The sequence below is a fragment of the Staurois parvus genome, unplaced genomic scaffold (assembly GCF_062004578.1).
Source record: "Staurois parvus isolate SC_StPar_1 unplaced genomic scaffold, SC_StPar_1.0 ptg000145l, whole genome shotgun sequence".
NCBI classification, from domain to species: Eukaryota; Metazoa; Chordata; class Amphibia; order Anura; family Ranidae; genus Staurois; species Staurois parvus.
Genome location: NW_028317941.1, coordinates 20815986 through 20830155, shown reverse-complemented (window position 1 = coordinate 20830155; position 14170 = coordinate 20815986). Strand labels below are relative to the sequence as shown.

General features: G+C 48.1%; 1 protein-coding gene across 1 annotated transcript in view; it reads left to right on the top strand.

Moving 5' to 3' along the window:
• Positions 1-5750: 5750 nt before the first annotated feature.
• BCOR (BCL6 corepressor) overlaps positions 5751-14170 on the top strand; it is a 302507-nt gene continuing 294087 nt past the window's right edge. Inside the window, exon 1 of the mRNA XM_089673919.1 lies at positions 5751-5981. The gene's annotated coding sequence lies outside the window, so the exon portion shown is untranslated. The remainder of the gene's footprint in view (positions 5982-14170) is intronic.

The following is a 14170-nucleotide window of genomic DNA, read 5'->3' as shown; positions in this document are numbered from 1 at the left end:
GAACGAAAGAAAAAAACCTGCGGATATCTACTGAAGACTTCAGGCACAAGTGTGGTGATGAGATGGTCAGCTGCAGCAAGACATTTGAATGGTGTAAACGTTTCAAAGATGACTGTTCGTCCGTCAGTGACAATCCTGACCATGGTGGTTCCCAGCCCACAGCAGTCATTCCTGTGAACATTCAGCTCGTGGAATGACTGATCCTGGATAATTGATGCATAGTCTGTCATGAAACTGCACAAGAGACAAATCTTTCTGTGGGAACGGTGAACACAATCATGCACGAACATTTGCATTTTGAAAAGCTAGCACACACTAGGTACCAAGACAGCTTTCCACTTTTGACCGGCAAAGAAGAGTTGAAGTCTGCACTGCGCTGAAGGAGCATTTTGACAGGGAAGGCCAAAATTTTCTGGATTGCATCATTATATGTGAAGAAACCAGGGCACATAATTTCACTCCAAAATCATAATGAGCATCAAAGTAATAGAAGCATGCAGACTCACCACCACCAAAAAAACTATTGTGCCTGCAGGGAAAGTAATGGCAAGTGTTTTCTGGGACAAACATGGCGTTTTTCATGTGGATTTCTGAAGTGAAGCAGGCTGTCCTAGGATGGTTCAGGCATACTGACAAATCTTTGTATGCCAAGCTTTCAAGGTATTGGTTAAACGCTGGGATAAGTGTATAAATGTAGGAGGTGAGTATGTCGAAAAATAGTTTCCATTCCTTGAAATTTGTTCTGTTATTATATAAACTCAAAAGTCCCAGTTTGAATTGAATGTCCCTCGTAGCATATAAATAAATAAATACAATATATATGTCCTCACTTTGGCTGGACATATACTAAAATTGGAATGATACAGAGATTAGCTCTGTATTAAGATAACGTACAGCTCCGTGGACGAGCTCTAACAGAACGGCCTCTGAGGAAAGGTACAGCTCCGTTGACAAGTTCTAAAAGAGCAGACTCTGAAGTAAAGTACAGCTCTGTGGACAAGCTCTAACAGAGAGGGCTCTCAGGAAACATACATCTCTGTGGACAAGTTCTAATAGAGCAGGCATTGAGGTAACGTACAGCTCTGTGGACAAGCTCTAACAGAGGGGGCTCTGGGGAAACCTACAGCTCCGTGAATGGGCTCTGTGGTAATGTAGAGCTCCGTGAACGGGCTCTGAGGTGATGTACAGCTCCGTGGATGAGCTCTAACAGAGCGGGCTCTGAGGTAACATACAGCTCTGTGTTGACGGAACGCGGTGTCCAACCTCTGCCCTTCTCACCAACTCGTGACCAAAGGACCAGCCGATCTCGCATCGCGCTGTCACTTGCATAACAATGCCACTCTCAGCTGAGCCCTGCACAAACATTTTCCAGCTCACGGGATCACATTCTATGTGCCAGCAGCCTGAGAGCGATTGTTACTGGGTTAGGTTAATTATGCATTTAACCCTTCACACTGCCAGCACCGCCTTTTTACAGAGAAGGAGGACTCACCAATCCTAGCAGTAACACTATGTTAGCATAAGCATTGTTTAGTTTGCATTAAAAGCTTTACAGACAGTTTCAACAATTTTCAAAATAGGATTTATTACTAAAAAGGTCAAAATTGTGCAACTGAAATATTTACAAAAAAGAGATGTTACAAAGACATAAAGAGAGCAATAAAACAACAGAGAAATAAAAGAAAGGAGTTAAGAGGACAGAATACTTGCAAAGTCCTGGTTTAAGCAGAGTCCAAATGTCCGAACAAAAAGGTTGTCTTGGCTCTCAAGTCCGTTAGATGTTTCCTGATTGATGTTAAACAAAATCTTTCTCCTCCAGGCCTATTTTGTCTTTTTCTATGATATTAAAGAGGTGTCGTCTGAGAACAAATGACCAATCATCAGTTTGGGGATGGGTGCTAGGCGGCCACCAAGTTAATGACCAAATCCCAACTGCAGTTTCATACTAATAATATTAACCTCCAGTATGTGCAGGTGGTATTCTAGCAACTGGCAGATTAATATTCAGAATTATATTTCAAACCCAGGGATACCAAACACAATGTTCACTTGTTACCCAGGAGGGAAGAGACTGCTTTCTTCCCCTCCCTAGGTGCTAACATAGTCATGCATGACCTCGTTTGACTCAACACAAAATGACCTTTCCAAATATATACCTAATATTAATGTGCCCAGTTCCTGTTGAATTTTATGAGTTGTATGTGAAATTGTGACATGTGGAATGGACGTTTTATGGCATGCTCTGCATCCTAGAGCCCTAACAGGTCATGGCTGACTGTGTTATTATTTTACGATAGGGCAGAGGTAAGTGTCTCTGCAATACAGACATCCTGCCAAGCCTAATTAGCGGTTTACAGCTCTTGGAGCTTCATCTATCTGTGTTTTATTTAAGATAAGAGGCCCTTTTGAAGTCCATTACAACTTACAGCTACAAATTCCATTTCAAGAAGAGGGAGGAAAGGAAAGACTATTGTAAAAGGGGAACATGGCTGAAACCTTAACAAGATGGCTGTCATGTACAGCGTCCATGTCTCTATTACGCACAATCATCACTCTGTTGACAAGCTCTAACAGAATGGGCTCTGGGGTAACATACAGCTCTTAAACGAGCTCTATCAGAGCAGGCTCTGAGGTAACGTACAGCTCTGTGGACAAGCTCTAACAGAGCGGGCTGTCAAAAAACCTACAGCTACGTGGATGAGCTCCAACAGAATGGGCTCTGAGGTAATTTAGAGCTCCGTGAACGGGTTCTAACAGAACAGGCTCTGAGGTGATGTACAGCTCCGTGGATGAGCTCTAACAGAGTGGGCTCTGAGGTAACGTACAGCTCTGTGGACAAGCTCTAACAGAATGGACTCTGAGGTAACATACAGCTCCGTAGACGAGCTCTATCAAGAGCGGGCTCTGAGGTAACGTACAGCTCTGTGGACAAGCTCTAACAGAGCGGGATATCGGGAAACCAACAGCTCCATGGACAAGCTCTAATAGAATGAGCTCTGAGGTAATGTAAATCTCCATAGATGAGCTCTATCAGAGTGCGCTCTGAGGTAACATACATCTCTTTGGGCAAGCTCTAACAGAGCAGGCATTGAGGTAACATACAGCTCTGTGGACAAGCTCTAAAAGAGCGGGCTCTCAGGAAACACATCTCTGTGGACAAGCTCCAACAGAGGGGGCTCTCAGGAAACATACATCTCTGTGCACAAGCTCTAATAGAGCAGGCATTGAGGTAACATACAGCTCTGTGGACAGGCTCTAATAGAGTGGGCTCTGAGGAAACGTACAGCTCCGTGGATGAGCTCCAACAGAGTGGGCTCTGAGGTAATGTTCAGCTCCATGGACGACCTCTAACAGAGCATGCATTGAGGTAACATACAGCTCTGTGGACGAGCTCTAAAAGAATGGGGTCTATAGAAATGTACAGCTCCGTGGACAAGCTCCAACAGAATGGGCTCTGAGGTGATGTACAGCTCTGTGGACGAGCTCTAACAGAATGGGCTCTAAGGTGATGTACAGCTCTGTGGACGAGCTCTAACAGAATGGGCTCTGAGGTGATGTACCGCTCTGTAAACGAGCTCTAACAGAATGGGCTCTAAGGTGATGTACAGCTCCGTGGACGAGCTCTAACAGAATGGGCTCTGAGGTGATGTACAGCTCCGTGGACGAGCTCTAACAGAATGGGCTCTGAGGTGATGTACAGCTCTGTGGACGAGCTCTAACAGAATGGGCTCTGAGGTGATGTACAGCTCCGTGGACGAGCTCTAACAGAATGGGCTCAGAGGTGATGTACAGCTCCGTGGACAAGCTCCAACAGAATGGGCTCTGAGGTGATGTACAGCTCTGTAAACAAGCTCCAACAGAATGGGCACTGAGGTGATGTACAGCTCCATGGATGAGCTCTAACAGAATGGGCTCTGAGGTAATGAACAGCTCCATGGACGAGCTGTAACAGAATGGGCTCTGAGGTGATGTACCGCTCTGTAAACAAGCTCCAACAGAATGGGCACTGAGGTGATGTACAGCTCCGTGGACGAGCTCCAACAGAATGGGCTCTGAGGTAATGTACAGCTCTGTGGACGAGCTCTAAGAGTGGGCTCTGTACAAACGTACAGCTCCGTGGACAAGCTCCAACAGAATGGGCTCTGAGGTGATGTACAGCTCTGTGGACGAGCTCTAACAGAATGGGCTCTGAGGTGATGTACCGCTCTGTAAACAAGCTCCAACAGAATGGGCACTGAGGTGATGTACAGCTCCGTGGATGAGCTCTAACAGAATGGGCTCTGAGGTAATGAACAGCTCCATGGACGAGCTCTAACAGAATGGGCTCTGAGGTGATGTACCGCTCTGTAAACAAGCTCCAACAGAATGGGCACTGAGGTGATGTACAGCTCCGTGGACGAGCTCCAACAGAATGGGCTCTGAGGTAATGTACAGTTCTGTGGACGAGCTCTAAAAGAGTGGGCTCTGTACAAACGTACAGCTCCGTGGACAAGCTCCAACAGAATGGGCTCTGAGGTGATGTACCGCTCTGTAAACGAGCTCTAACAGAATGGGCTCTGAGGTGATGTACCGCTCTGTAAACGAGCTCTAACAGAATGGGCTCTGAGGTGATGTACAGCTCTGTGGACGAGCTCCAACAGAATGGGCTCTGAGGTGATGTACAGCTCTGTGGACGAGCTCTAACAGAATGGGCTCTGAGGTGATGTACAGCTCTGTGGACGAGCTCCAACAGAATGGGCTCTGAGGTGATGTACCGCTCTGTAAACGAGCTCTAACAGAATGGGCTCTGAGGTGATGTACAGCTCTGTGGACGAGCTCCAACAGAATGGGCTCTGAGGTGATGTACAGCTCTGTGGACGAGCTCTAACAGAATGGGCCCTGAGGTAATGTACAGCACTGTGGACGAGCTCTAAACGAGTTGGCTCTGTACAAACGTACAGCTCCGTGGACAAGCTCCAACAGAATGGGCTCTGATGTGATGTACAGCTCTCTGGACGAGCTCTAACAGAATGGGCTCTGAGGTGATGTACAGCTCTGTTGACAAGCTCTAACAGAATGGGCTCTGAGGTGATGTACAGCTCTGTGGACGAGCTCTAACAGAATGGGCTCTGAGGTGATGTACAGCTCTGTGGACGAGCTCTAATAGAACGGGCTCTCAGGAAACATACATCTCTGTGGACAAGCTCCAATAGAGCGGGCTCTGAGGTCAAGCACAGCCTCATGAATGAGGCAGCAGCCATGAGAGTCTCTATAGCTGAGTGGAGAATACGTGTATACGCGGCTCAGATAAGCATTCCTAGCGCTCCTTCCAGTCCCCCTCCACCTCTCGGGCACAGCTTGCAGCCACCATTTCCGAACACCGGAGGTCTGATTCCCCAGGAGCTGCCCCCTGTATACACAGCCCTCCGGTGCGGAGATGAAGCAGTCTTGGAGAAGTGTTCCGGCCTTGTGGGGAGAGCCGGGTGTCTGTCAGGACAGACATACACAAGCAGGGGGGAGGAGAGCGGAGACGGCGCGGCTCGGTCACTGGGGCATTTTAATAAGCGGCAAATTTTTGGTAGAGCCGCTCCGATTAGGGCTAAACTGAGAACACTTTAACCCTAGGGAGACACAACAGGGCCCTAATCATACGTTGTACAGAGCCGTGTCTGGCAGCCGGAGCTGTGCTGGTGTGGAGGAGAGGAGCCGGGGGAGGGCTCACTGTGTGTATGGTGAGAGAGCCGGCACTGCGCTCCCTCCTATCTACACAACACGAGCAGCCTGGCCTGGAAGTGACTGCCGCCCGGCTCCCCTCACCCGTCCTACGGACACACACACGGACAGTGCTAGAGGGAATGACTGGGCCTGACCCTGTGTCTGGGGAGACATAGAGCTCCCCTCCTCCGGACACCTGCAGCCCGACATCCCCGGGACGGAAGAGGTGACCGCAGGGAAGGACCGGAACACCGACCATCGTCCCCGAGAGAGCCCTCCGGGAAAAGGTCAGATGATGGCGGACGTGTCCCGTCTATTGATTGCTGTCTATTGATCCCATTGTCTCCAGACACATCGCTGTTTCTCCGCACACTCCCGGCTTCCCCACACAGGAGAGCCGCCCGGTCCGCAGTGTGAGATCGCCCGAAACTTCACTCTGCAACTTTGTATGGGGGAGGGGGCCTTATCTGACGTCACCACAATGATCGGAGGGACAGCCGAGTCCTTGTGTAGTCCGGGGACAACGGCTGAACTTCTACCAGTCTGTGCCAGGTCCGGACTGTCAGTGCACAGCAGCACATCGTATAAGGCTGGAAGGGCAGGACAGGGACTATACAGGCTGTGAGAACAGAGACTATATAGACTGGCAGGACAGGGACTATACAGGCTGGCAGAGCAGGGACTATATAGTCTGGTAGAACAGGTATTATAAGGCTCAGGCTGGCAGGACAGGATGGGTCTATATAGTCTGGCAGGACAAGTACTATATAGGCTGGCAGCACAGGACAGGGACTATATAGGCTGGCAGAACATGTATTATAAGGCTCAGGCTGGCAGGACAGGGACTATACAGGCTGGCAGGACAGGGATATACAGGCTGGTAGAACAGGTATTATACTGCCCAGGCTGGCAGGACAGGGACTGTATAGACTGACAGGACAGGGACTATATAGGCTGGCAGAACAGAACAGGGACTATACAGGCTGGTCTGAAAAGGAAATGCACTATGCAGGCTGGCAACATAGGACAGGGTATATACAGGCTAGCAATGCAGAGCAGCATCTACTATAAGGCTGAAGCTGGCAGGACAGGGACTATATACATTTGCAGAACAGGACAGGGACAGCTCAGCGGGCTGAACAAAAACAAACTGAGGAGCTCTCTGTACTAAACATGCAATGTTAGTACAGCGATCTCCCTGCTGAGCTATTGTGTTCTGATAGGACTGCCCCATGTCCAGAGCACACCAGGCAGCGCTCGCAGCCATTGGCTGCGAGTGCTGATCGGGTGATGATCAGCTGCTGTTTTTCCAGCGTGCCTGTTCGACAGAGGCTGGATGTTTAGTTGGCTTTTGTCAGATAGGCTGCTGTACACACGGGCTGAATGTCGGATAACTTCTGCTGAACTGGCTGCTATTATGTCCGTCTGTACCAGGCTTTAGGCTGAAAGCATAGGATGGATATTATAGGGTTGAGTCGAACAGCCCGGGACACTCACTGTAAGGTTGAGTCGAGCAGCCCGGGACACTCACTGTAAGGTTGAGTCGAGCAGCCCGGGACACTCACTGTAAGGTTGAGTCGAGCAGCCCGGGACACTCACTGTAAGGTTGAGTCGAGCAGCCCGGGACACTCACTGTAAGGTTGAGTCGAGCAGCCCGGGACACTCACTGTAAGGTTGAGTCGAGCAGCCCGGGACACTCACTGTAAGGTTCAGTCGAGCAGCCCGGGACACTCACTGTAAGGTTCAGTCGAGCAGCCCGGGACACTCACTGTAAGGTTCAGTCGAGCAGCCCGGGACACTCACTGTAAGGTTCAGTCGAGCAGCCCGGGACACTCTCTGTAAGGTTCAGTCGAGCAGCCCGGGACACTTACTAGAAGGTTCAGTCGAGCAGCCCGGGACACTTACTAGAAGGTTCAGTCGAGCAGCCCGGGACACTTACTAGAAGGTTCAGTCGAGCAGCCCGGGACACTTACTAGAAGGATCAGTCGAGCAGCCCGGGACACTTACTGTAAGGTTCAGTCGAGCAGCCCTGGACACTTACTAGAAGGATCAGTCGAGCAGCCCGGGACACTTACAGTAAGGTTCAGTCGAGCAGCCCGGGACACTTACTAGAAGGTTCAGTCGAGCAGCCCGGGACACTTACTAGAAGGTTCAGTCGAGCAGCCCGGGACACTTACTAGAAGGTTCAGTCGAGCAGCCCGGGACACTTACTAGAAGGTTCAGTCGAGCAGCCCGGGACACTTACTAGAAGGTTCAGTCGAGCAGCCCGGGACACTTACTAGAAGGTTCAGTCGAGCAGCCCGGGACACTTACTAGAAGGTTCAGTCGAGCAGCCCGGGACACTTACTAGAAGGTTCAGTCGAGCAGCCCGGGACACTTACTAGAAGGTTCAGTCGAGCAGCCCGGGACACTTACTAGAAGGTTCAGTCGAGCAGCCCGGGACACTTACTAGAAGGTTCAGTCGAGCAGCCCGGGACACTTACTAGAAGGTTCAGTCGAGCAGCCCGGGACACTTACTAGAAGGTTCAGTCGAGCAGCCCGGGACACTTACTAGAAGGTTCAGTCGAGCAGCCCGGGACACTTACTAGAAGGTTCAGGCTGACAGCCCAACATGGTTACTACAAGGCTCAGGCTGGCAGCATAGGATGGCTACTATAAGACTCAGGCTGACTGCCCATGCTGGTCACTATAAGGTCCAAACTGGCAGCCGAGGATGGTTAGTATAAGGCTACTTTCACACTGTTCCGCCGCAAAAACGCATAGTTGTTTTTACCACACTTTTTGAGAATTTTTTTTAAAGGACACGACTTAAAAACTGCACCAAAAACTCTTCTCAGAGGCGTTTTTGAGGTGCTTTTCAATTGATTTCTATGGGAAGAGGCATTTTTGGGGCATTTTGTAACTCTCCAAACATGCCCCAAAAATGCTGCAAGCAGGGGTTTTTACACTGCACAACAAGCGCAACGCCCCAGTGTGAAAACATACATTCACATACCTAGGGAAGCGTTTTTCTTGAGCTTTTAAGGTGTTTTTAACACCAAAACGCTTCAAAAATTCCTGTGTGAAAGTAGCCTAATACTCAGGCTGGCAGCATAGAATGGTTTCTTTATGGCTCAGGCTGTCAGCCTAGGATGATTTATTATATGGCTCAGGCTGGTAGCCCAGGATGGTTCCTATAAAGCTCAGGCCGGCAGCCCAGGATTCTTTTATAAGGTTACTTTGTCCATATGTCATCAGTAAGGCTCTATTCACACCTATGCAGGTGCAGTGATACGCATGTTTTTGTGCTCTGCTTTGCATTTAGGGCATCCCATTCATTTCAATGGGCTGTCCTACATGTGAAAAATTGCAAAAAAGTGCATGACCCTTTTTCTTAAAGTGGAACTAAATTCTGCTATTACAAACAACAAGCTGGCAGGCTTTTTACTGCAGAAGAGATATGCAGTCTGCTTGCGCCCTTCCCTGGCAGATAAACTGAGCTGCGCATGCACAGCTCAGCTTACTGTGCCAGCACTACCCCTGGATGCTGAGAGACTGAAGCTGGGTACACACTGACAGTTTATTTTTGTTAAAAAAAAAAAAAAAGCAATTGACATATCGCTGTACCAACACAAGCGATGTTGGTGTGGTGATCTCCCCTTCTGTTCCATTGAATTCTGACAGTAGAGAGCCCCCCCCGCACTATGTTTTTAGTTTTTTTTTTACAAATACTATACTAATTACACAAAAATTGTTTGCGCTTACCAGAACATTTTTCGTGCTTGTCTCTTTAGATATTTTTGCATGCACTGCTTTTAAAAGCTGTGTATCAACGGTCCGATTATTCGACAATCGCTCCAGAAATGTTTTCATCTGATTTTCTCATCATGTGTACTAGGCATTATACCAGCTTCTGTCAGAGACAGCTGTACACACTGACCAAAAGTCTGCAAGAACCCAGGCTCACACTTGTGCAGGACACATTTTGATTCGCACCGCACTCCTGTGCACATCACATGCGATGTCTGTGGTACTTTTTGTATGGCTCAAATCGCATCCACACCAAAATGGTATCAGACCCTTTTTTTCCCGCACCTGATTCACATCACGTGGGTGTGCACACCCTTGCAATATTATGTCTAGCAATTGCACTGCGTTTTGCGACCTGTTTTGGTGGATCATTAATTTAACACACCCAAAGCAGATTGCAGGGACACTGTGCGATTGCAATGCATTTCCTGCATCGCTTCAGCGTGAACCAGGTCTTACCCTCCGGTCACATCAAGCCCGACTTTGAATGCCTGCGACTTAGTGAAGTCGTACGATTTCAAAGTCGTGGGACATGCCAATTTCAAGTGCGATTTGCAAGACATCGGACACAGATGTCTATGCAAATCGCACCAAAAGTAGTGCATGTACTACTTTAGAAATCGGTGCCGCTCCAACCAAGTCGGAACCGCTCCAACCAAGTCGGAACCGCACTGATATGACCGCTGTAATTGCGGACAATAGGGTGCGACTTAGCATACGATTTTGCAAGTCGCATGGCATGCAAATCGCATGTCAAGTCTCTCCCAGTGTGACTGGGGTGTTAAGCCTAGGTTCACACCTCTGCGTTTTGTTCCGTGCTGCTGCACCTGCAGGAAATGTGGGGGGGCAATTTCCCGACCTTTTTCCCAGAACGCCCCTACACGCCAACCGCATAGGTGTGCATGGTGCTCCGGAACCTGAGTCTTCCAATGTGTGAGTGCGATGCTGTGATATTACAGGGGTCTCTGGTCGCCAGCGGAGGACCGATCAGTCTCCGATCCTCTATGCTATACGCGGAATAACAGGCTCCTGTCGCCGTCTTCTCCCCCCGGCCTAATCACCGGCTAACTGAGATCTGATTAATTGCAGATGAACGAGACGGCGATGCTGGTAATTAGCCGGAGATCTCCTATGGACACGTGTGTGAAGGGCAGGCTGTGCGTTCACCTCGCTCTGATCCCCGGTGTGATGCAATCGGGGGATTAGAATGCCGCCGGAGCAGCCTGGTGACGGAGATAAGCGGCCTGTGCGCGGAGGGTGGCCGGAGATGACAGCATTGTCACCGATCGATTGGCACGCACGCCGCATTAACCCTTCCCCCGCCCTGCCTGGTGTAGGGGATGATGGAGGAGGAAGCACAGGCTTCCCTTCCCCCATCAGAATACACGGAGCCCCGTCATGGCGGGGTTAATGTGGCAGGAAGTCCCGGGCGATGGTCGGGTGGGTGCGGGCTGCGATCACAGCGCCTGTCACAAATAGGTGACTGAGAGTTAATTAGGAAGTATTCTCCGGATCAATGACTCGCACAGCCCATTAGCTATTCTGCTGCCTAATTGCACGATTGCACTGCCATCTCCACAGCGAAGCCCTGCAATCAGCAGCTGGGGATTAGGGCTGGGAAGATTACAGGGCGTTTAACCCCTTGTTAGCTCGGCCAGTGGGGGAGGGGGATGGCGTCATCGCCTAGAAGGAGCGCGATGGGGATAATGTGATTTCCAACGTGCCAGACCTCGCTTCGACAGTCACGACCTTTTCCTTAACCGCGCTACAGCCCACTGAGGTGGCGGCGTGCTCGATAAAGGCTTTTATTGGGAGGCGTTCGTTTTTATATTCCAAAACGCCTTCACGATGAGTGTTTCTGGGGATACTGAAGGCGGATCGGTGGATTCCTTCCAAAAAAAAGTATATGGAAAAGCTAGTCGCTGAAATCGCATACAAGCCTCACCACGATGACATTATTTTTAAATGTGCAGCTTTCATTAATCTAATTGGTGGTCCTAGATGGACAAAGACTCAGCCAGTCAAAGCACGGTACCCCGAGGGGCCAGCTTGTTTTGTATACTTGCTTTCCTGATGATTTTCCTACGATGTTTTCTAGGCCACATAGCTACAAAGCATTCCAACCTATTAACGGCCAATTAATTCTCTGGCAGTAAACCAAGTCCAAAGTACAAATGGTCAGGTCAGACGATACAATATTTACAGCTTACATTTGGGCAAGAGTCGGCCCCGTAGTAACCGCCATCAACTGCAGGAAAGGCCGTCCATGTGATGGTTTTTTATTATTATCCAGCTCCAACAGTGTGCTTTGCAATATAAAGGGAGACAATACACTTACCATACAAGGAACCCTGCTTGTTAGAGCTTACAGTCTAACGGCATTAATATACAGGACTTGTATAGTTCAACAGTGTTAGGCTTGTGCCAACAGTTTGCACAGCACTATACAACATACAGCAAAACAGTACAGTTACAATACACAAGGGATACATTTCCCAAACAGCTATTTTGTTTTCCGTTCAGCCTGCAGGCTGAAGAAAAAAAAAAATCTAACAGATTCCCCCATCCACCCGTGCATTGTATTCTGACAGCAGCACCTGCTGTTGTCACTATACACTGATGGGTGGTTGCAGCCTTTGAACAATGAAAAATGTTATAACCAACTTTTGTCAAGCAGGAGATCCCATAGACTGAGCAAATTTTCCTTTCACATGAGGTGGACTCTCTTTTTAGATCAGTAGGGGATGTATCCTGATCAGAGCAGATGGATAACCAGCCATGTATGCTCTGTTTATGCAAGGACAGAGCCCGCTCTGTTCCGTTGGTAACTGGGAGTAAATGTGCTCGCTTTCCGTCTACACCCGATCCAATCCTCCAAAATGGAGGAAGACAGCTCCCCTTCCTTTTTTTTTGCGGACTGGATTGGAGGTAAGCTGGTGTAGACAGACAATAGTCCATTTACACCCCCAGGTCCATAGGGGTGAATGGAGGGTCCAATCATTGAACCCTTTGCATGAAAGGGGCCTTAGGAGGGCACACTGCTTGTTAGAGCTTACAATCTAAAAGGGAGGGGCAAGAAGTACAAAAGGTAATAACTATGAGGGGATGAGCTGATGAAGAAAGAAAAAAAAAAAATCAGTTGTTAGGTAGAGATGGGACAGGCTTCCCTGAAAAGTTGAGTTTTCAGAGATCACCTAAAGGGGCAGAGGAGAAAGCCGATAGATTGGGGTAGGGAGTTGCAGAAAAAAAGAAAAGGCCCTGAAGCAGTCTTGGAAATGAGCATGGGAGGAGGTGACAAGGAAGCTGGAGAGCAGGAGGTCTTTGGAGGAGTGGAGAGGATGGTTTGAGTGATATTTTCAGACAAGATTGGTGATGTAGCTCAGGAAGGCTTTATAAGACTGATTTACTAAGAATTTTCACAGGACAAATTGTGTGAATATTTAATTAATTTAATTATCTAATCATGTAAACAGCATCTGCACATGATTGGTTATTTAAAGTGAAAAGGAACTTACTTTTCTCATGAAGTGAGTGATAATTAATAGTGAATATTTTGAGTGAAGAATGAAAATGATTAACTCACTTAGTAAATTAGCCTCTATATGTTGTATTATGTAGTGTTTTTAATCTTTTGCGATGGGTGAATGGAAGCCTGTGGAGGGATCGGCAAGAGGAGTGGTGGACACTGAGCGGTTGTTGAGGCGGATGAGTCTGGCAGCAGTATTCATGATCAGTTTGCGCTAGGATAATAGTTCCACTTTCATATTCCAGCAGGGGCTGGAACCTCTACTAAATACATTTTGAAAGGGCGACGAAACATAATTTCCAATTTACATGCCAGAGTTCCAAACCGGTTTCATTCAAGGTTAGTCAAAGTGTCTCAACAGGAAAATTCACTCAAGATCAACATTAGAACCATTGTATGTCACATTCTGTTTCTGAATCAATGCTCATCAGTTAGATTGGCCATGTATAGCCTGATTTGCTTCCTACATGGGGTCACAGAGCAGATTGGTCACTCAAATGTTCTAGCATCAAGCAAATCCCTGCAATGTATCACTTGGCTGTCTATGAGAAAAGGAAAAGATCCATGCATTTACCAGGGTGTGTTTTTAAAGGACGTGTTTTCACCATGTGTTTGAACATATACATATTCAGATGCATCTAAATTCTAGAAAAATCCTGTGACCCGCTGTGCTTGGAAAAAATGCACACACCAAAGAAGAAATGTGTGGTAAGGTTGAGTAGAGCAGTACTAAACTCACATTGATTCTGCTTGTCCTTGAAATGTTTCCTGGGCACCGGATTGTGCTTCCACAGTCATTGTTATCAATGCTTAAATGGGATTATTTGGCAGTGAAAATTGGGCTATGGCTTAACAAAATAAATCTAACAGATTCCTCCATCCATGCTAACAGTATAGGTGGCCAGTCCTCCCACTGTGGTGTATTGCAGTGTTTCTCAACCTTTTTTTCAGTCAAGGCCCCCTTTACAATTCTGCACAATCTTGAGGCACCCATTAAAAGACTGGGGTATTGTATTTTGACAGCTGGTGCCACTTATGTCAGAATACCTGAACAGTGCCTGTAGGGCTACCCACAGGATACATTTTTGCAAAATCAGCATGCATCTGGCACAATTTGGCATGTGTGCAGCCAGCTTTAGCCTGATCTCCAGAAAAAACTTA